Here is a 23,905-nt window from a genome sequence, read left to right as displayed (position 1 = left end):
GATTCAATCAAAAAATTTACTTCTTCAAGACCCTATCTTGCTGGAATTAACATTGCAAATTTCTAGTGCATCCTTATGGGAAATATGCACTGGGAAGTTAAATCTCATGGCACCAAGATTGATCTGGAAGTGCACAGGACTGTTCCACATGGAAACATAGGCAACTTAGTATAAGCTATGTATTTCACATTAGCTCCCTTTGTGCCTTAATCACATGAAAGCAGTCCCAAATGATGAGGGGCAGCTGGGCTATGCTTTCACAACCCTGCTTCAGATTACCTCCAGCTTCCTTGGCCCCACACATAATATATTGAGTAAGGAGATCTGTGGTGGGGGAACCTAAGCACACAGACCTTCCTTCCATAGGGTTACATGGAAGCTGTGCAGGTTTCCAGTTCTTGTGGAGGTCTACGCATCTAGGCTTCCTTGCTGCAGAGGTCTACACCCAATGTTCAGTATGAGAAGCATGGTCAACAGAGCTGTCCTGCTTGGAAGCTTACACAGGTTGCCTCAATGAGATAAAAAAAAGCAGTAGACACATGGCCCTGAAAGACAGTTTACACATTATTATCAGTCTTTCCTGTAATGTTCACGCACAATAGGGCTGTTGTTAAGTCTATACTCTGGTTTCTATTTTAGAAATAAAACACTTGTAGCAGCTTACAACATATACAGTGGTACCTTGGTTGTCAAACTTAATGTGTTCTATGAGTCCGTCCGACACTAGGGATGGTTCGAAAACCAAGGCGTGGATTCCAATTGGCTGCAGGAGCTTCCTGCACTCAAATTGGTAGCCACGGAAGCCATGTTGGATGTTTGGCTTCAAAAAGAGTTCGCAAACCAGAAAACTCACTTCCGGGTTTGCGGCGTTCAGGAGCCAATTTATTTGGGAGCTAAGCCATTCAACAACCAAAGTACCACTGTATTACAACAACAAAACTAACCAGGTGATGACATGAAGGCACTTTGGATATCAGTGATCTTGTTGTCGTTTAGTCGTGTCCAACTCTTCGTGACCCCATGGACCAGAGCACACCAGGCACTCCTGTCTTTCACTGACTCCCACATGCTTAAACAGGTTGAATGAAATCTATCCAATGTGATAGGGTCCAAAAGGAACTCTTTACCAAAGGTGTTACAATAACATCCTTTAGATTTTAAGGCTGCACTGTTTCCTAAGGAGGCATTCATCACTGTTCTTACTCACTTGGCCAGAGTTTTTCTGGCTGTTTCAAGTTGACAGAAAAGGCAAAGGAAGATTACAGATGATACTGTATTCACACTTTCAAAGATCGTGTCCACATCTGCCTGATGCGCACATTTAAAAGTATCTCAAACAGCAGGCAAGCTATCACAGGCAATGCTCTTATTGATTCTGCACTAATTGTGGCATCCCACTTAAAACAAATATAAATGGCTTTATCCACAAAGTGTCTTGCAAACTGGTCACAGCAAGTCACCAAGTGACATTCTTCTCTATCTCTGGCCATTCTGAAAAACTTCACCAGATGACAGTGCGAAAATGCAATGGTGCCAGAAAAAGGTATTACTTTGCTGCCATCATCACCTTGTAGCAGATTCCTTTTCTAGGATGCACTGCCACAAACAATACTGAAGCCCAACAGGCCTAGCCACTGCCCCATTATAATTGACAACATATCCCTGAATTCTGTGCAACACACACACACACACACACACACACACACACACACACTCAGCAGGTAAGCCAGTGCAAAAAGGGTGCCCCATAAGAAGAAAGTTTTTCAACCACAGCTATATAACAATATACAGATGGATAATGGAAGATCTAAGGGAAGGGCACTAGACAAATCCCCAAACAGAGAACAGCACTCATCATACACACTATTAAGAGCACACCCAGCCAAGCTTCAAAGAGAGATTAGACAGGCACCATTCCTTATCCATGAGGTGTTTGTCCCCAGCAAATGCATGTGCTTTGTTCCATGCAATGCAATTTGGACAGTTAAAGAGCAGTCATTGCACTGGATTTATCTGAAACCTTATTGCTTCAAAGTAGCTGACAGATTGCTAGAGTCTGCTTGCTCAAGCTCCTGCCGGGAGATAATGGACAGCAGTGGTGAGGGTCAGTAAAAGGGTGTTAGTAATAATAAAGGCAAGGAATCTATGAGGAAATGAAAGATGAATCAGAAAAATTTGTGCAGCAATTCTTTGAAATCAGCAAACATCTTTTCATGCAGCGTTTCTGCCCTGCTCTCCCTTCCTAATACCGCTCGCAATGCTTGAAAACTAGAACTGGGCCAAAAATTCTGCTGTGAACTTTTTCACAAAACTTTGAGAAGGCGGGGGGGGGGGGATGACTACACATCTTTGTGAGAGGCAGGAGGAAAAAAATACATTTTTTTTTTAAAGAGACACAGATATTCGCTTGAAAAGCAACATCAGTATCATAAATTAGCCAGTTAGCTGATATCAAATCTGGAAACTCTAGCCAAATTTCGATTAATAAACCAGAGGAATGATAAAATCAGATCACACAGGTGTACAAGCATACAACCATGGCTAGCTGTCTTACTTAGAATATTTCTGATGAGCATACTTTTTAGGGCTGAGACAGAAGGGGTAGCCTCTTCCATAAGGCCTTTTTTGAACATTGCCAAATCATGGCAGAACATTGTGCCAGGCACATTGTTGAAGAGGCAAACATGGTACCCGCTTAGCCACCATGTTTCATTCCCAAAAATGCACCTAAAATGACACCAAGTAAGGTCATATCATGAAGTACCACTGTTCAGGTGTGGCAGTGTGAAAAATACATTGCCATAGGCCTGCTTGAATGTTAAAAAAAAGAACATTCACACATTTTTAGTGTGATGATGAGCCACTTGCAGAACATAAGCAATGCAATTTTGAAAATGTGGTATTAGACTGAGTCTTGAAGAGCACCAGTGGCTTCTTTCAGTTGGTGATCAGTGAGGTGCTGCAGTGGTGAAAGCAGCGAGCAAAGTTCTGTTTGCATGCACTGCACTTTCCTATGGACACCTGCCCTTTCTATGGGTCTCAGCCAAATTCAGAAACCAATGCCATCTAGGTTATATGCATACATAGAAAGAATATCAATATCTTGGTGTTTTTGTTTCTATCACTTCCTTCTTGCAAAGAACTGATGTATTAGGAAATGTTTGATTCCCAACAAGAATAAATTAAAGGCAACAGAGAACTGTCAGAAGGAAAGGAACTGAAGACATTAATATGTTATTTTTATTCCTGGCTCACAATCTCTTTTCTCCTCTTCTCATTCTTCCCTCCCCCTTCCCTCTCTCTGATAAAAACAACGGAGTGAAATATATCCACTTTGGCAGCTTTCAGGCTTTTACTTTTTATCATGAGCTTAATGGAGTGAATGGCAATGAGTTTTAGGAGTGTCTTCAAGCTAGCTTCTGAATATTCTGTGCCACAGCAGACTTTAAATCTCAGGGAAACAGCTTGCTATAGGCCTGATATGAACCAAATTGAGAAAACGGAATGGACTAAATAATAGCACAGCCTTCAAAACACATTTAGGTGCCTCTTCTCTCCCTCTTCTAGACCAATAGTCCTGGGATGCAGGGGGAGGGGGATGCACAAAGCAACCTGCTAGATCAGATCAATGGCCTAACTTGTCAGGCATCTTGTTCTCACAGTGCCCAGCCAGATACACAAGAGACACTCAAAACAGCACACTGCCCACTTGCATTCAGAATCATCATGTCTCTGGCAGTGGTAGGAGAACATAGTAATTCTGTCTAGTAGTCATTGATAGTCTTTGTCCTCCATGAATTTGTCTAATCCTCTTTTAAAGCCATCACTATCACTTGTGGGAGCAAATTCCACAGTTTAACTATGGTTAAAATAATTAAAATAGTGTTGTCAGAAGCATAGTTCCTCTGAAACATAGGAGTTGAAGGTACGAGGAAGAAATGAAAGATGAGCACTTCTCCATTGCTCAAAGCCCCATCCAATATTTCCAACTTCACCTGGGTTCACATTTCTTCTGTGAAACCCCTCTTAATGTGGAAAGCTCCAAAGGGTTCAAAAGGCAACAGACTCTCACCCATACAGAGAATTTCAGAAATCCACTGCAGAAATACAGCCTTTAAAATGCCAAGTTCACCCATAATCAACCCTAATCCTTGGCACCTTAATTTACTGAGAGCCTCTTGGAAAAATTCAGAGAAGCACATACACTTTCTAATGCTATAACTGCATTCAAAGCATATTTGAGAGCATAACAACAACAAAAGTATCATTGCTGCTTGCTATGTGAATGTTAGATAACCATGGGGGCCCAGTTTGGATATGCACTGATTTCGCAGTTTCATTTTTATGTGAAGACAATCAGTTATTGGCTAGCTTGCAGTTTGAACACGGTCACTGTTGCTAGCTTTCATTTGCAATTCCTTGCATTAGCAGTCAGGTCTGCAGAAAGGTAAGGAATGGACTTGAAGTAATACACACTAAGATAAATCATCAGGTGTATATCTTAGGTTAGAGTGGAGGAGCAAACTTGAGTATCGAATTCACATTAGGCTCTTCCTATGTTCTTACCACAAGGTAAAGGGTCTTATTTAAAAAGAAACATTATTACAATAGATAAAGTTGTCATTTATTACCCAGTTCCTAACTCCAACGGGCTTCAGGAAGTGATAAAGCAATGAGGTGGAAGGAAGGGTTTCTTTTTTCAGGGGGTGGGGGAGAGCACAGCCTAGTGGCTTGTTCACACAATTATGTTTGTGGCAGACCCCCCTTTATCCATTAATATTTAAAGATTCACAATAAGAACCAATTTTGTAATGTGTAATGACCGGTGATTTGTTATAATCAGTGCGTTTCTACGAAACACGAAGAAGCCAAGTCTTCTCAGGCGAAGCAGCCAACACCTACCCACCATAAACCTCTTGCTGCCTTTTAAACATAAAAAATAGCAACATCCCAACACCATAAAAGCCCTGCTGGATTCGACCGGACCCCTTTCAAATGGCTTTCACCACACCTTTCATCACCCTAACCATTGACCATGTTGATCTAGCTGAACATTCTGTGTCTCACCATCAGATTGGGGTCAATAAAAGCTTGGAAGCAGGACATGAAGGTCACAGGACTTCCCATAGGACTTATTCAGATATATATTGTCTCTGAACATGAAGAACACTTCAGCTAAGGTCCTCAGCCCTTTTACAGTCTCAGTGCCCTGCCAATTGTGTCCTCTGGCAGTTCCTACCAGTCCATCACATTAGGGAGCTGCCTTGTTAAAACTGGCTTGCAACATCCTTTTCAACAGCTAAATGTATCTGTGAGAAACATGCACTATGTAGTCTTGCAAGAGACAGCCATATAATGGGTCAACATGCACTTTCTTATGTTGCTTTCCCCCATAATAGATATAAATCATTTTTCTGTATTTGGTTCAGTGAAAACCCAGTGCTAAGAATCCAGCTTTGTGGATCTGCAAAGCTAAGTACAAGTGACTTAGAGAAAAAGCTCTCTAGAAACTAATTTCTCTGCTCTGTGGGATAATCCATATGCAATATATATTATCAAATTAAATGGGCTTTAGCAGTAATAGGGAAGCACAGCTCTGCACGGGCATGTTTGGAGAGGTTGGGGGAGCCAGCAGCCAGCATTCACATGCAATTTGGGAAGAGCTACCTTTTATCTAATCGGGTATTGATTAGTTAACTGTGGGCAAACTCCGATGACAGAATGCTTTACTATCAAAGGCTTGAGCAACAGCAACAGTGGCAGAATCCGCAGCCAGAGCAGCAGAAAGGCTCACAATGAAGATGCAGCGCTTGGCGGGGCTGCCCATTTCTCCAAGTTCCCCCTGTCAGAGACTGCCAGATTGCTTGAAGGCTATGACACAGAGATAGTGGGGAGATAATAAGCTGAAAGAGAGCAATTTTCTAAAAGAAAAATGAGATGAGGGTGAACATCCAGCAGCTGCCAATCAGAATTAAATGATACTATGAAGGTGCTTACCTGACAGTCTATGAATGGCAGTTCTTTGAAATTCTTCAATCAGACATTTCATTCATAAAACATCATTTTTTTAAAGAAAGATATAAAGTACTAGAGACGTGTGTCCCTTTTTATAATGAATGAAACTGGGTGATTATATATACATGCATACATACATACATACATACATACATACATACATACACATAGCCAGCTTTCTTGATTAAGTTCTCTCTCCTTCACTGCAGAGTGCCAATGTCTTACAGAACAATTTAAGAAAAATCTTCTGATGTGGTTGTTCTTGCTGACACCCATGTCAGACAAACTGGCTAACATTTTGAAGTTCCTAAGTGGAAGGCACACTTCCCTCCCTTCTAATTTCAGTAAATCCAGGGGGAAATGCACGACTGAGAGTTAATAACATCCTCTATTATTTGAAGAGACAGGTAAGCCCCCCCGACTGCAAGTAAGCAGCAATAATATTGAGCTTCATCTTCAAGAGTGACTGCTCTGCCTTCATTCAAAAAGAGTTTCATTCTTCCATGAAAATTTGTCAAGTATTTTACCCACCCCACAGTAACTATTAATATCTGGGTGTTTCTCTCAAATCACTGACCTTCTGTTCTGGAAATGCAGTAAAATTTGACAGGCCATATATTCACACATTTTAAATATTATTGTACAGAAAATGCAGGATCTGTTCAACGGACCATGGTACCTTAATAAAGAAGATGTCTTAATTTCTTTCTTCCAGTTTATATCACAATACTGTAAGGACCCATTTTCATAAAAGTCCTTCCCTTCCTCTGCATTTCATAGAACATTCAGGTAAGTTTTGGTCTTGATCATCGAGCCTACATTTCACATTTTCTTTTAAAATATTACAGCTACAGGTCTCCCTGAGTGTTATGGTGATTACAGAGTTCAGGGAGTTCCCTCCCCCAAATCCCACAAACATACAGTTATGAAACTTACTAAAGATGACCACAGTGGCAACAATCAGATTTCCCCCCAAAAAACTAACCACAGTAGTCACCCTAGGAAAAATGTGGGTGGGGGGCTCTCTGCCTCCTGCAATCCCTCACACATGAAATTAGAGAATAACAACACATTACGTGTTACTTATATTTTGACCTTAAGAAACAAATAATTTGAAAGAAAACCAACACATGGTTGAGAGTTGTCCCTATGTTCATGCCCTTACAATGTGCAATATTGATTTGTTTTCATTTTCCATTACAACAGTTAATTATTTCAACTTTCTTTCGTTCATAATATCTCTGAGGCTGGATTTATCCACACAGTTATTTAATTGGTCCATTGCTATATCTGTCCCAAAAGTTACTAAAGCAAATAGGTAATAGAACTATCAAGATGGCCCCCACAAAAAGTTGGGAATGTTAATTGTAATGTGGCCATAATTATGGACTGTAGTTAAATGAGATACAAGCTCCACAATGTAGAGAATTGTTGGTGATTTCTTTCATGTTCTACCACATGCCAAAGAGCCTAACCACTTTTCAATTTACAACAACAATTTATTATTTATACCCCACCCATCTGGCTGGGTTTCCACAGCCACTTTGGGCGGCTCCCAACAGAATATTAAACAGAATAAAACTTCAAACATTTAAAAACTTCCCTAATGAAAAATAGTTTGTCTCTCAGCAAATAAAAGAGTTATAACAAAACTTGAAATAAGCCTTTGCTATGCAGAGGGTGAATGCAACAGTTGAGTCCTAATATAAAAGCCTTTGCAGTACCTGCCTACACAGTATTCAACAGTATAGGTAGTAGAAAATATGTTTTGCATTGAGAAGAACCCAAATTCAAATTTCCAAAAATCTCCAGGGCAGGCTGGGAATATTCCCTGCCTGTAACCTTGCAGATCTGCTGTCAAGTCAGTGTAGACAAAGCAGCAAACTAAAATCAAAGACCACTGTGTTAGATTAACTGCATGTCCTCTGCCTAGAAATCAAATTATAATTTCAAAAAAGGATATCAGATTTGTTTGGTTTGGTGGACCTTACTCCAGGATCCATTACATGGCATTTCTTTCCATATCTTTAACTATCACTAGCTTTAATATTGGGATCCTGAGTCTTACCTTTTGGTGAAGTCAACTAACATATGGGACCTGTCTGTATTTTAAAAATGTATCTTATTAAATACAGCAGTACAATAACAGAATGCAGTGTACTCATCCTAGAAGTCTAAATCAAGTTTTCTTATTCTTCATTACCCATTTTCTGTTTCTTCTCCAGGCACAGTTGACAGCCCAAATAGGAAAGACAAGCACTCAATCTGACTCAGAATTAACATTTTTATTGGGCCAAGCCCGCTGCAAAAATATCGGTGCTCATTTGACCCAGATTTGGAAAATATCTCTCAATATGGAGTATCAGATGCATGTAAACACTTTCAGCATTTATCTGCTCTGCACACTGTAATGGTTTGTCTTTGAGGGTCAAGTATATATTATATTGGCACAGTACATTGAAAAACATACCAGATCTAGGTCTGCTGCAGGAAAGATAATGGCTCATTAGACGACGGAATGATTTTACACTATGTCAATTTGCACAAGAGGAAATACGACCGTGTGCGGTGTAGTATCCCTTCTCAAAGAGGTGTGGTGGTGGCAGGATTGCAAGAGGCATTGAAGTCTACGGGCAGAATCAACTTGATTTTTCTCACACTGTATTTTATTGCTATTATGCTATTCTCAGTATGTAAGAGCTGCCAAGATGCCAAGAGCAACACATAAATATTGAGGCATAAACACAAGGACAATTGGACCAAACTAAAAAGCACAGAGACAAAAGACCTCCGGTGTAGCAGTCACACCTTCAGGAAGAGCAGCATCAAACATCTAATATGGTCTGGATAGTATTAGTGAAGTGGCATTAGGTTATTAAGCCAAATAGCAAGCTGTGGTTGTTCCATGCCAAAGCAAATATTGCCAAATGCTCCCTACCCTCCTGACTCTAAAACAGTACTTCCTCCTTTTTTTCAGCTGCCTACAAGCTTCTGAGCTCATGCCAACATTGCTTATGCCATTTCTGTCTAGCTTCTATTAAAGTCTTCCAAAAAAGCAGCATGTTATCAGCTGCAGAGCCACATTCCTTGTGGCGTACAGAAGGCGGAAAAAAGTACTCTCTCTAAAATGCCCAAATTGCATAATTATAGAAGAGTCTGTGATGGCACTTAAACAGGTCCTGAACTATTCTGTAAATAACATGTGTTTTAAGAGCTAATTACTCAACAGTCTCTGATTACAGGCTATTAGGTAAGTATATAATTAGGGAGTCCTTTGTATTTTTTCTGTAATATCATGATCTAAAGGCATACCTAAAGGTACTGTTTTGTTTCTACTGTGGGATGAAATGGTGAAGGCCATTCACCCACTGACCCTTGTGAAGGTGGTCATAGCTGAATGTGCTAGAAGGGAGCACAACTACAAAATGATAATGGTGGAGCTGGAAAATATGCAGAAAAGAGCAACAGAAACAATCAAGAGGCTGGAGCAACTCCCCTATGAGGAAAAGTTGAAATTTTGGGGAATTTTAATAAAAATCATGAGTAAGGAAGAACATGTGTATATATTTACATGGAAAAGGTAAGTACAGAGGATTTTTTCTCCCTCTTCCATGATACTAGAAACCTGGGGTTATCCAGTGAAATGGAAGATTCAGGATTCACTTAAACTATGACACCTACTACTTCAAGATGTAGTGATGGAAAATTGATGGAAAATAGATGACTTTTAAAAGAGGTTTAGACAAATTAATGGAAGATAAGACTATCACTGGGCACTAGGCATTTGCCAGGGGATGAGAATGGAAGCATCCGCTTTAGAATTTAAAAGTGTGTTATGTCTGAACCTTGAATTGTAATTAGCTTAAACTACTGTTTACGAGACACGCCTATATCAGAACCATAATTCAATAAACTACAGTTTAACCATTATTTGTCTTCATTACATGTTGCATCAAGCATCCTTCTGTGACTTAACAGATGCTTCTGATCTTCTCCTACAGTGAAGGGGGATTGGTTGAGCTTAAGATTTGGGCAGGCTTCTTGAATAGCCCTAAAACAAATATCAGTATTATGTTTGAGCCTGACTAACTTGTAGTTGTGCCCTTTTTGTCACAGCTATACTACATGAGCTAGTTCTTTCATCACCACTATATAAAACAATTAAATAGTGTCAATTTGAAACATACTTAAAATACATATCAAATATCATTTTCTCTTGCAATTCTTCACTAGGGCCATAGAAACCTATGAAGACATGGAACACATGGAGTATAGTTTTGAACTGTAAAATAAGCAATTCACCTAGGCAAGTTACACTTGTTAGCTGTGTGTGTGTGCAGATGGAAAGAAGAATGGTGCTGGAAAAAGTAAAGAAGGAAAACAAATCTATTGCAAGCAAATCACAGAAAATTCATGCCACACACACAAAAAAATGGTTTCTGGTCTGAAGCCTAGGTGCTTTGATGCCCACTGAGCTAGCCTGTGCAGACCCTTTCTGTAAATGTCTGCTGTAACATCCCCACTTGTTTCATATCAAAACTCTCAGTTCCATCTACACTGAGTCAAACCATTGGACTATCTAGGTCAGCACTCTCCATACTATCTAGGAATGGTTCTGCAGGGTTTATGGGGAAGGTCTCTCACTGTCCTACCTGGGGATGTCAGAGAATGAACTAGGGCCATCTACCATATGTGCAAAGCAGGTGTTCTACCACTGAGCTACAGCCCTAAATCTCTATATTCCTAATTTAGAACTGGTTGTCTATGCCTATGGCACTGGTGCAAGAATTTTCAAGATTCTGTTACAGTGCACGCAAAAATTTCACCTACTGATTACATTTCCCAGGCATTTTAATTCTGTCCCCTATAATTGCCATGAAATTACAGATATGAGAACCACACATTTAAAATGGATAACTAAGTATATACTGTAGTGTACACTATTCCATTCTCAGATTCCACAGTGTAACCTGCTGTGAACCAAAAACCTTTGTTTAACCAACTTCAAACAGTCAAACTACTTGAAAGCAACAACCGTAATATCTAACCAATCTTGCTCATCTTTGCAATTTGGCCAGGTATGGATTAAGAATCTATTCCACTCTGACACCACAATCAAAGATGGGTTCATTAAGTCTTCATTAATGAGACAGACAAAGGGCTCCCTCAGCTGGTTAAGTGATTCAGTGAGCAATGCGAACTAGGTTACCAGGCCTACTGGGAAAAAGGCTTTGGAAGGAATATAGCGCATGACCAAGTTGTCTGGTGTAGAGCCTGAAGTGAAACATAACAAGTGATGAGCCCCCATATGTTATGAAGATCACTCCAGGCAGAGAAAGTCAGGCTGTTATATGCACGATGTTTCTCTACCATAAGAAGTTGTTGGGGGAGGAGGAAAAGGGGAGAGAAGAGACATGTTTTTCCTTGGAGCATTTTTCCACCATAATTACTTTTTAATTATCCCATCCATCTTCATTTATGGGATGAGGATACACGCACATACGTTTACACACACACATACACACACAGAGAGAGAAACTTTTTTGTATCTTTAAATAACAACCTTAATAGCTATTTTTATTTTCTCTGTAGATTTTTTTTTTCATGTACAACTGCTGTAAACACAGGATGCTGATTGCAAATGAAAAGAGAAACACTTCAAGGAATATTTCATCTCTCACATCAATTAGGGATTTTTCTCTTCACCTCATCCCCAAGTGCATATGAATGAAACAGGGCTACTGAAAACAAAAACAGTATTTTCTAGACAACTGGGAGTTTCCTTAGTAATCTTAGTTTGAAAACTAAGGGGGGGGGGGGAAATAACATTAGAAAACAGCAAGCAAAATGTCCCTCCAAAAGATAAGCGCTTAGTGACATCCATTACCTAAGGCAGGTGGCGGTAACTTTTTGACCTCCACACCATCAATATCCGTAGTAGGTACATTTAACTAGAGACTTGTTTACTTTATCTCCTTTTAAAGTACTAAATATGGAAGAATAAAGAGGGGAAACACAGATTTTCTTTCAATAGAAGTAATGGAGTATTGGTAGGATGAGACATACTACAGATGTTCTATGGCAATTACCCATTTAACATTAATACTTGAGTAATTTGTTAACACTGAATGGTGGTGAATAATTAAAGCTGCCCATCATTTGATTTGAACCAGCAATTTCTACTATTTAAAAAAATTAATACATTTTTAGGCAGCATTTTCAATGTCGAAAAGTTTTCTGCTGCTGTACTTCGGAGGGCTAACCCCATATGACTTATTTTTAACTTGGTAACTGAGACTGGAATAAAAATGGAACAAGGGGATACCATTTGTTACATAAGCAAATGCATTTTCTGGCTATCCATATGCTGTATGAATGTGACCAGAAAATAACTGTGATGTTGTATCAGAAACAAATTGATTGGCTGGAGAGTCCTGGCACAAGGCGGGTTTTAGCATAGCTTGGCGGTTAGGCAGACAGCATTAGGTGTACTGTGAAGAAGTTTGGCAAAGGACTCAAGAAACGGCTCTGTAGGTCAAAGGAAGCAGAGAGAGCGAGAGATACTAAAATAGCAGGAAATGTTGACAACTGAAGAATCAAGGCGCCTACCTGGAACCTGAAATAAACTGAGATTAACGTTAAGGAGATCTGCAAGATACGAACGGAAAAGTCCAACACCTGCCTTTGGCAGAGTGGAGACAAGAGTAACAGTGGTTGGAAACTGACCAGAATGAAGATTTCTAGTGAAGATCTCAGCAAAGCTGGAAAGGTACTTAAGAGCAGTGAATCCTGACCAGAGGGAAGACTTCAAGCAAAGCCTGCGAGATGAGTTAGGAAGGGTCTAGAGTAAGGTTACCAGATTTTTTTTCAATGAATCCAGGGACACTGTTCAACTTCAGTGGATTTTGTATGGGGACATGTAGTAACCTTAGTCTACAGCAAGTACCTAGCTGTCTTCTTAAAGCAATACCAACATCCTTATAGTCTATGCAACATTTCCTTAATGCACGTTATTAATATTAATAAAACCTTGCATCTAAAAATAAATCAAGTTCTATTTCTCAACTTTCCTGCAAGTAAACATACTATAATTTTTTACTAAATTGTGAATTGCATTTCTGAGTGAGAATCTCTGCTCTGTTTCGTCACATGCCTATATCCAGCTGCCATGTTTGTAAGATGCAAATGAATGTTGGCAGTGGAAATAGAAAAGGATAAATAAAGCTGGCATTTATGTAAATGTAAGGTTTCAAGTGGAGGCAACTGGTGTGGTAAGAAAGCACTAGGGTCACAGATAAAGTGAGCACTAAGCAGTGGGATGACCTTGGCAGATTAAAATGAAGTGTGAGTCACTAGGGCTGCCTCTTCCTGCTTTAAGGTATTTTCCAAAGCTACCCTAAGAAGAAAATCGGGCATTCAGGATAAGCTTGTGTTGCAGTCAGGAAGGATGTTAGCTTCCTGTGTTGACCCTTCCTTTCATGTGTTAGGCAAACTGTCTGAATATTTAAAATGGTGTATGTTATGAATATTCGTTTTCCTTTGCCAGAGAGAGAGAGAGAGTAGGTGGATAGGGGAAAATGTGTTTGGGGGAATGCTATGGTGTTATGGCCACCTACCTAAAGCATCGCTTGTCTTCCTTTTCCGGGCTGTGGAAGGGAATGCAGCCTCAACAAGTTACAATGTCAAGGCTAAGATATCCTACTACATACTAGAAGGAACATTATGAAGCATGATCCAGTAAAATGCAAGAGATGGTGTAGTATACATGCAGAAGTATAGTGTCCAGATCAAGGGAAGTAATAGTGCCACTCTAGGCCATAATTTAAGAAGGATGTTGACAACGTGTGCAGAGGAGGACAACCAAGATGATCAAGGGTCTTGAAACTTATGAGGAGTGCTTGAAGGAGCTGCATATGTTTAGCCTGGAAAAGAGGAGACTGAGAAGAGATATGATAGCCATCTTCTATTATTCTATGACTGGCCAAGTTAGCAAAACTAAATGAAAAAGGGATCATTAATTAAGCAGCCAGTACTTGGCTTTTATCAGTGATCAAAGCAAGACCAGAAAAACAATGCTATTATTAGCACACTTTTAGTATCTCTAGCCTACTGTAAATTTTTTATTCCAGGTTTTAATACCTTGTTCATAAAAAAATCCTCTCTTGGCTGAAAATTGATGGACTTAATAGGGCAGACCTCAACCAATACTTTTCATTTTAATTGTCTGAAAAAGTCAATCATACCTCATGGGTCTATTTTTAACTTTAATAAATGTTCTGTAAAATAGACGAACTAAAAGTTTATGACTACCAGATTTAACTGTTTTTCTTCTACTCCAAAATGCTTGATTTCAGAATATACATCGTGAGCTATCCAAGTTATATTACATCATCACATTTCTTTCAATATTTTGAAATGACATAAACAAATTGGCAAAAAACAACGACTGGCACCACTGCCATACCCTCCCCATCATGGGGAAACTCAGCCAGTTTTGGATTTTTGTTTATTGGTTTAAGTTTATTATTGTTTATTACCATTTTTTGTTTATTCGTTTAAGTAGCTTTAGTAATTAGGGGTTGTATCCAGCAATGTACCTTAGTTGACAGTAAGGTTTTCATTAGCAGAATGAGGAGGGAAGAAATTTTGGGAAACTCTCCACTCCCTGAAAACTCCTGCCACTCCAAAATCTGCTCCAGAAGGTTGAAGGGCTTTCTAGAGTAGATCTGGAGTGGAGTAGGAATTGCTGAAAATTACTCCCATGCCTGCTGATGAAAACCATACCATCAGCCGAGTATCTCCATTGTGCAAAGTATTCCACCGATTTCAGTGGGGGGTGGGGATAGTCTTAGAAAACTGTGTCATAGATTTTCATCAAATTATTCTCATTTTCTGTACTCTACAATTCACAGCTTATTTTAGCCAAGAAACTTTGTGGTGCCAACCAAAACATTAAAAAGTCTAGAAGGGTTGTTAAACAGAACTGTTCTGAGATGTTCAAAAATAACAAACATAACATATTGAGAACATATTTCCAGTGCTTCAAAGGATACTCTGGCAAATCTTTGTGTTGAAAAATGCATGTTTGGCAGTAAATATATAAGCCTGCTACTCTGTTTCTGTTTACTTTGAACAGAGGCAACATGAAGCTCCACCACTGGGAGGAAGGGGGTGCAGTGGGTGTGGTCCGCTGCGGGTGTCACCACTGAAGGGGGTGACAAAATTCCAGGACGCACTCACCATGGGGCCTGCAGCACGCCCAAGCCATATGTTTCTGCTGGGAGAGACGCGGTGTCTTGGGCACGCGCAGGCTCCACACTGCCCAAACGGTCCCCTCGCTTCCTCCCCCCAGCTGTAGGGTGCGAGGAGGCAGGCAGACTATGGAGCCCCCATGGTGTGCCCCACCCTTATGAGCAGCTCACCCCATCCTTGCCCCGCCTTCACCTCGTGCCACACCAAGTGCCCGAGCAGCTTCCTCCACCTCTGTGGACATCAGAGTGGGATCAGCAGTGAGCATTCACTTTCGCATAATTTCTTGGTGCTCAATTTACGCATAAGATACACAAAAGGAGCTTAAGCATGCAACTTGCTACTCACTCAGTGAAGCCTTGACAAGCTAAATCTTGTGGTTTTGTGAGTATTTAGTCACTTACCGGTACCTAACATACTGCATATTAGGAAACAATGTCAGGCTCTAGCTGTGGGTTAAACCACAGAGCCTAGGACTTGCTGATCACAAGGTCAGCAGTTCAAATCCTCACGACAGGGTGAGCTCCCGTTGCTTGGTCCCTGCTCTTGCCAACCTAGCAGTTTGAAAGCACGTCAAAGTGCAAGTAGATAAATAGGTACCGCTCCAGCGGGAAGGTAAACAGCGTTTCCGTGTGCTGCTCTGGTTCGCCAGAAGTGGCTTAGTCATGCTGGCCACATGATCTGGAAGCTGTACGCCGGCTCCCTTGGCCAATAAAGCGAGATGAGTCCCGACTTTTATTTTAGACTTTTCTACTCTTTTCATTTTTTACTCTTACCAATGGATTGTGGATTTGAAGGACAACAACAACAAATATACATCCATAGATTTGTCTCAGAAATAAAATAAGCACAAGCTAACAATAGTTGGGCAAATGTCAGGGCAAAATTATACTGTATGCAGAGCCTAATTAGCTAAAATTGCAATATTTAATACATGAGACACCTACCTGCAATGGTAATGTCAACACAACACTGAACGATGCTTGGTTTACATGCTGGTTCTTATGTAGTGGTTTCCAGTATGATAATAAAAACAGGTGTTTTATTCATGCATTGTCAGACTATGCTGAGGGCCACTTACTGACGGCTGATTCAGGACTTTAAATTGTACTCTTATATCAAATTTCCTTTTCTGCGTATACTGTAATGTTTTATTATTGCTATGGCCATTGGCTAACGTGAATGAAGTTTTATCTTATCAGACTATGCTTAAGAGTTTTCTTTCTGGAGAGGGGAATTCTATGCTACTATATATTGTTGACAAAGCATATGCAATAAAGAGAGTAAGAATTTGCATAGATTTGTTAAGCGTTATAAATATAATCCTGATTAAAGCAAAATATTTCCATACCCTCCAGCCAGGATGCCCCGGCATAACTCACGTAACCCATACAAGATCTCAGCCCCCCAAGACACTTTTTCAGGGTCATGCTCCCAAGTGCTTTGGGCCGCATTTGAGATTACAGCCCTGGTTTGCCAGCGATAAAACAATTAAAACATCTTAAAAGATTCCAATACAGATACAGTGTTTATCCCCTGAAATCCAGTTTTATTTGTTTGTATATACTTGTATATGCTTTTAAACTGCAGTTTTATTGGTTTTAGGTTATACAATGGTACCTCTGGTTACAAACTTAATTCATTCTGGAGGTCCGTTCTTAACCTGAGGTACCGCTTTAGCTAATGGGGCCTCCCGCTGCCACCGTACCACTGGCGCGTGATTTCTGTTCTCATCCTGGGGAAAAGTTCTTAACCTGAGATACTACTTTTGGGTTAGCAGAGTTTGTAACCGGAAGTGTTTGTAACCTGAGGTGTTTGTAACCCGAGGTACCACTGTATTTTATTTTCACAATATTGTTTGTTTTAACATTGTATTACCACTTAAGAGACTTTTAAAATATTAAATGCTTTATAAATGCTTTTAAAAATAAGGCTAATAAAAAAAAAGCAGTTTCTCTCTCATGTTTCCAATCTTATGGTTCAGTTCACAAAAAGTCAGCATTTTAGTGTGATTTTTTTCCCCTCACTGCACATAGGTGTGTGCTTTTTGCTTTTACACATTTTTGGGAGTATCATTAACTGATAAATCATCACTGCAAATCATTTTCCTTATTGTTTTGGGAAGTGCTAATTAGGAAGGTTTTTATAAAACAGTGAACTAAACAACATTTCTCTCCCATTCTTACCTGGCAGACACTTGTGTAACTCCTAGCATATTGGAACTAAAAGACAGCCGTAATTTTAAGTAAGAATTACTATGAGATATACAGAATTAAGGTAAAGGTAAAGGGACCCCTGACCATTAGGTCCAGTCGTTACCGACTCTGGGGTTGCGGCGCTCATCTCGCTTTATTAGCCGGCGTACAGCTTCCAGGTCATGTGGCCAGCATGACTAAGCCGCTTAGGTTGCATCAAAGACTTCTAATGTATTCCAAGCAACCCACATACCCGGGCAATTTAACCAGGTCCTTCACCCAGCATTCTCAGTTAGCTGCCATTGGCATGCATACCTCCCTCACCACTGTGATCAGAAACTCCCTGGCAGTGTTTTACAAATGTTTACCCACACACACCTTTCGCTGCCTTTATGGGCTCTGGGCTGCCACATCTTTTTGTCTTCAGATAAAAAAAGCTAGCTCCTGTGTTTTAACCCATCCAGATGGGAAGGTCAGATTTAGACACACAAATAATTTGCCAGCAGATGGTACGGGACTAGATTTTAAATGTAGGGAACTGATTACAAAATGTCACGAGATGCCAATCTAAAGTTCCCAGCCCATTAACAACTTTGAACTTAACAACCAGCATACTTCAGACAAAAAAATAATATATTGAAGGAATCTTTAAACTGACATTATCAGACATGAATACCTGAATATTCAGTGCTTTATTGTTTCGCAGCCAAGAGATGCAACATTCAGCCAAAAGTATTTACAGTGCTGTCCTTGAGCAAACCTTGGGCCAGTTAGTGTCTCTTAGTCTAAAATACCTCACAGCATTGTTGTGATGATAAATGGGGAGGAGGACAACCATGTATGTCACTTTTAGTTCTTTGGAGGAAATATGATATAGATCAATAAATGAAAATTTAAAAATAGCACACAATGAGGAAAATAACATAGTATCCAGCAGAGGTTGAATAGCAGTGTAATGAAAACAGTGCTGATAGTAATGGACAGACGTTAGAACAGCAATTACAATCTTATTGCATCCCTAGACAAAGATAGTTTCAAAATATATTCAGCAACACACTTTTTCAGAGGCTTTAGAGTGGAAAATATGCTCAGGTGAGTTCTCTGATACTTTGCTGATAAATAATTTTAGGTAACCTAATTTTTTTACAGATTTCAAACAAATCTAAGAATTGTACCTCAATTATCAAAACTGAGAGAATTTTTTAAAAATGGTGGAAAGCCAAAATCATCTTTGTGTGGTCCTATTATATTGAAAACAAAATCATATTTTTTGCTTGCTTGCAATTTATATAATGTTTTACTTGGTAAAAACTCCTCCTCCTCCAAAGTGTTCTCAACTATTCCTCCGCTTTCTGTTTTCCACCTTAAAATTAAGCACTTATTTAACACTGCCTCTAAGTGTAAGTTCTCACATTGACAACTATTATCCATTATCTGGTACCTTTCTGTGCCCACTCAACATCTCTCTATTAACTGAGTTTTAAGGCCTTCTTGTCCCCGTGGGACAGTCACTCTAAATCATAGTCCTTTGATTGATAGTGCAAGACTCTCAGTTCTTAAGCTGTGGTTCTTGGACCAAAAAGAGTCTAAAACAATGATATTTGAAAAGGAAAAGTCTTTGCACATCAATGCTCTGGAGAGATGAAGTTATTGTGGCTTCCAATTCTTTGTTTCTGGCACTGGTACAACTTCATTCCTTGATTAAAAAATACATCCAAAGTAGCATTTTCACTTCTGGATAATGCAATGGTCACTGAGGGAGCAAATGTCTGGTCCTCAGATGTCCAACTGAATGAACTCTATTGGCAATAAAAGGAGTTGCGCTATTCCAGTTTAAAGTGCCCTAAAGCTCCAATCATCTACTACAATTCCCCAAACAGATGAATTTCTAACTTTTTAACTATTGAAACGACTTTGGCAGAACTGAGGTAATAAAACCCATCATATTCTAATTTTCTGACAGCTTGATAGAAGCAGCGTTCTTAGTACAGATAAAATGAAATGAAGCACTTTCTTCCCCACAGGAAAGTCTTCCACTCATATTCGTTGATGCCAACTAACCTTCACATCTGCTATTTCCCCACTGGTCTCTAGAACTTGGCATGATAAGAACCAGAGTGCCCAAAGAGGAATTTCCATTATAGCATTCCACTTCCATTTCCAAACAAAAGGTAAGGTGGCATAATAAAATAGTTTGGGGAGGAGGGCTGTATCTTCAAGAGAATGGCTGTGTGCAAATTTCCAAGATGATTATGTGATCATTCCTCAAGTGCAAAAAAACAGCATGTGGAGAGAGATAAGGGGGTTTGATTCCTTTGTGCTAATACAAAATTAAGACTGCTTTTAATGCAGATTAGATATATGTTAATCAAATAAAGGATCACTCCAACTCTCAGGTGAGAAAGAAATCTATAATGAAATGCACAGAGCTGGAGCTGCACACTTTACAAATGAACTTGAAACCAACCACTTCCGACATGTGTTTGTCAGCAGCAAAACTCCCATGTGGTGCAATGAAATGCCTTGTTATATTTCCTAGCACTATTTTTCCCTATTAAAGAAAGAACGAGCAACACAATCAGCTTTAAAAAAAAATAAAGCTGTGGACTATACAAGCAATGAAATGCAGCTAATACTCAAAGATCACACAACTATTTTGTCTAGGCTTTAGACAAAGCCTATGCTTTCTTTTCCTCTGAGCCACACTCCTAACCCCCTAAAATCTCCCTTGCCTTCCTATCAAAAGTGTGTAGCACCATTCCTGTTCTTCCCTTGGAAAACCTCTACCAAATCTTTGTCTACCATTCCTTCACATGTCCATTTTCCAGCCAATGTTTTGTCCCATGTTTTTTAGCCACTTTCTTCTCCCTTAGCACACCTTTCCTTTCCATGTAGCACCTGACCTTAAGTATTGTGTGGCTATTTCAAAGCCTGTTTACTGGTTATTCCCTTCTTGCCTCAAGCCCCAGAGCGTTATGCGTCATTCACACCAACTGAGCAAGTAGATGCCTATGACCATGGGGCAAGCACAATGTAAGGTATCAGTAAGTATCCAAGAAAATAACAAAATCATCACCGCTTCCAGCTTCAAGGACAGAAACTTCAGCAATAATCTGCCTCTTCACCCATTTTCATTTCAGTGTTAACATGGACTTTCTTTTTAAGTTCCATACACTGGACTTTAAGACATGCTCTACATTGAATCAATGAATAAAAACTATAAAATATTTGATCCACAAACAAAACAGTGTTCCACACTAGCAGCTTTACAGCCCACTGTATTAGAGTGCTGCTCAGTGGTAGAGTTGGACAGGCCAAACTTGCTGCTCTTGAATAGCCATCCTTTTGTGAAAGAGGGGCGCTGCAACCTTAGAATTACTAGCTGCTCAGTTCAAGAAGGATTAGAGAGACACGAAGGCTGAAATCCAGTACCTCCTCAGCTGGAAAATCCTATACCTGGGAGAAGAGTGGCTGAATTAGCCTATTTCTGGACCATGCCACTTTTGCATTACCTTGGGTCAGATTCATTTGTTTTCTGCATTAAATTGCTATTTTAATTTTTTTTTTAATTAAACACATATTTTCAATTAAGTATTTTCCTGAATGTATTTTCTAAAAAAAGATGTAGAACTTGGAAGGAAGTTCCACTTAAGTGTGTATACAGCTTAAAGCCTAAAGTATTCCCCCCTCTCATATATATACATATATATAAATATATATGTGGGTGGGTGCACGCGCGCACATTTTGAGGTGGTTTTTTAGAAGCCCAGAAAGGTGTCAGAACACTCTGGTCATTCAAAAGCCAGCATAGGTAACCAAGTTTCAATCACACACTTTAGCTCACACATGGATCATGTCAGTTCAAAGCAGAACGCACAAAGACTGAATTATTGAAACATCCCTGTAAAAAAAGATGTTATGGCTAAGTCAGAATCCATTAAGTGTTGCAATAACTGTAACTGTAGCCTAATGAAAATGCAGGAAACAAGACTATCCCTACAAAGTGGAGAAAAGTGACTGCCAGAGGAACTGAATTTAAATGTAAAGTTTGTTCATGCAAATCTATGCATAAAAATCAGGTTTGCCACATGCTTCTAACAAAATACGGGAACTGTATTGAATTAGTGGTGCACGCATTACAAATCTGCACCTGTCACCCTAACTTAATTTAATTTTTACTTTCAAAAAAAATTACTGGTAAAACTTGGGAGTGGGGGGGACGGACAAGCTTTTCCACTTTTGGCACAGCTACATTTCCCATGTTGGTGGAAGATAAATGAGATACCTGTTTTTAATATGATCAAGCAAACTGAATTATGTGGGCATACCAAAATAGCAGGCATTACGTTTCCTTTCCAGAGAGAATGGCTTACTATTGCTGCCAGTAAAATTTGTTTCCTATGGAAATAAGGAAAGAATAGACTGATGTGGATAGTTCTGACTCAGGAAAGATAGGAAACAAAGTTAAGCATAAATAGGTGTGTTTTCTAATGGACAGAGCTAAATAGTACAACTGCTCAAGAATATTCATTAGAACCAATGCTTTTTCATAAAGACACTTCTGAAGACAAGGAACAGTAAACTGGTTTTGACTGCACTGCTCTAAGGATTACATTCTTCCACTGTTAACAAAAAGGCTTCCAAGATTTGCAGTGCAGCCCTATGCATGTATCTCTCGCTCTCTTCCACAATCATCTGACAGAAAACATCAGGAATAGATTGGCCCCATTCACTCCTTTTGTCCCGCATCTGTATCAATGCCCCCATCCCCTATGTAAGTGATAAATCTCAGGAATGCATTGCCAATGAAAGCTGGATTCCTCTGGTTGGTGAATCCTTTGTACCTGACTAGCTCTGTCTCCAGAGATAGAAAGAGTAAGATTTTCTGTGTTTCTGATCCTTCCCTTGAATGCCTTTGATGAATAACCTGTGATAGCCCATCTTGTTTTGCATGTCAGCCAAAGCTGTCTTTTAAGTTTATCTGCTATAGGATATATGAATATATGTTTTTTCTCTTTTTAAAGTATCTTCCTATCTTGCTTCTGCTTTGTGATGCTGATTGAAAGAAGTCTGTTGTGGTAATTTGGAGTTAGATTAATTTGGGGTTAGATTTTTCCTGGTAGGGACGCGGGTGGTGCTGTGGTCTAAACCACTAAGCCTAGGACTTGCCGATCGGAAGGTCAGCAGTTTGAATCCCCGTGACGGGGTGAGCTCCTGTTGCTCAGTCCCAGCTCCTGCCAACCTAGCAGTTTGAAAGCACATCAAAGTGCGAGTAGATAAATAGGTACTGCTCCGGCGGGAAGGTAAATGGCATTTCTTTGTGCTGCTCTGGTTTTGCCAGAAGCGGCTTAGTCATGCTAGCCACATGACCCGGAAAAACTGTCTGCAGACAAACGTCGGCTCCCTTGGCCAGTAAAGCGAGATGAGCGCTGCAACCCCAGAGTCGTTCGTGACTGGACTTAACTGTCAGGGGTCCTTTACCTTTAGATTTTTCCTAGCCATGGGATTTGGTCTGCTCATGTTACCTTGCCTGTTCCTTCAAGCTCTAAGCTTTCAAGGACAGATGGTGAAAATTGCAGATTGGACTCTGGTGGCATATAAAAAGACAGGAGTCTAGAATATTGTCCCCCTCTTTCAAATCAATGTAAGTACCATACATCTGGATTTCTTTCCTGCTCAGACCTAAGTAGTCTAAAAGAGAAACTGGTTTTAGACCTACCGAGAAAGGTAAATAGCCCCAAAGTGCCTCACAGCCTGACTTACCTCACAGGATCAGTGAAGATCTGCCCATATTGCAACAGCCTTGATGAACTAAATGGGACTTGCTTCTGAGTGACATGTACAGATTGGCACTGCTAATATACTATGCTCCATTGTGAAGAAACAAAATTATTACCTGAATTTTGAAATAAGCAACTGTGAGATAGCCAAACAAAACACTATTTGAAGATCAGTTATTAGGAACAATACAACACAGCATCAAATGTTCAGCTCTTCAATCTATTCTTAAATACAGATATTGTTTAGGAACTAGAAGAATGACAAGCAGATGATTCCAAAAGCAATTACAGTTGTTGTTGGGGATTCTTCTTAACATCCTAACCCAGCTTAAAAAGTGAGCAACCCCACTAAATTCAATAGCTGATGAAAACATTAAATATGACTTTCTAAAATAACCATCTAGAAACGTCAATAGAGTGAAAGAGTAATTTCAAATATGAATTACTAAATTTTCTTGCTGTGTTCATGCAATTGGCCATTCTCTTCATCTTTTTGTCACCTTTTATTGTTTACATATGGTGCCCTGTTATTGCTTTATTCCAGCCTTTGATTCTGGAAGTTCTATTTCTATAGCACATTGTTTGTTCCAGTGTGGTTTTCCATCTTGGAGTGAGGTTGGAAATTCAGTATTTTTGCTTTTAAAATCCAGAGTACACTCAAGTGTC

At 39.7% G+C, this 23,905-nt stretch overlaps 1 protein-coding gene across 3 annotated transcripts in view; it reads right to left on the bottom strand.

Moving 5' to 3' along the window:
- The window catches only part of GRIK2 (glutamate ionotropic receptor kainate type subunit 2), a 440,535-nt gene that overhangs the window by 67,825 nt on the left and 348,805 nt on the right, over positions 1 to 23,905 (bottom strand). The gene's annotated exons all lie outside the window — the stretch shown is intronic.

The sequence above is a fragment of the Podarcis bocagei genome (genome assembly GCF_964188305.1).
Source record: "Podarcis bocagei genome assembly, chromosome: 3".
NCBI classification, from domain to species: Eukaryota; Metazoa; Chordata; class Lepidosauria; order Squamata; family Lacertidae; genus Podarcis; species Podarcis bocagei.
The sequence above is the reverse complement of the archived record's forward strand: the minus strand, read 5'-3'. Positions and strand labels throughout refer to the sequence as shown.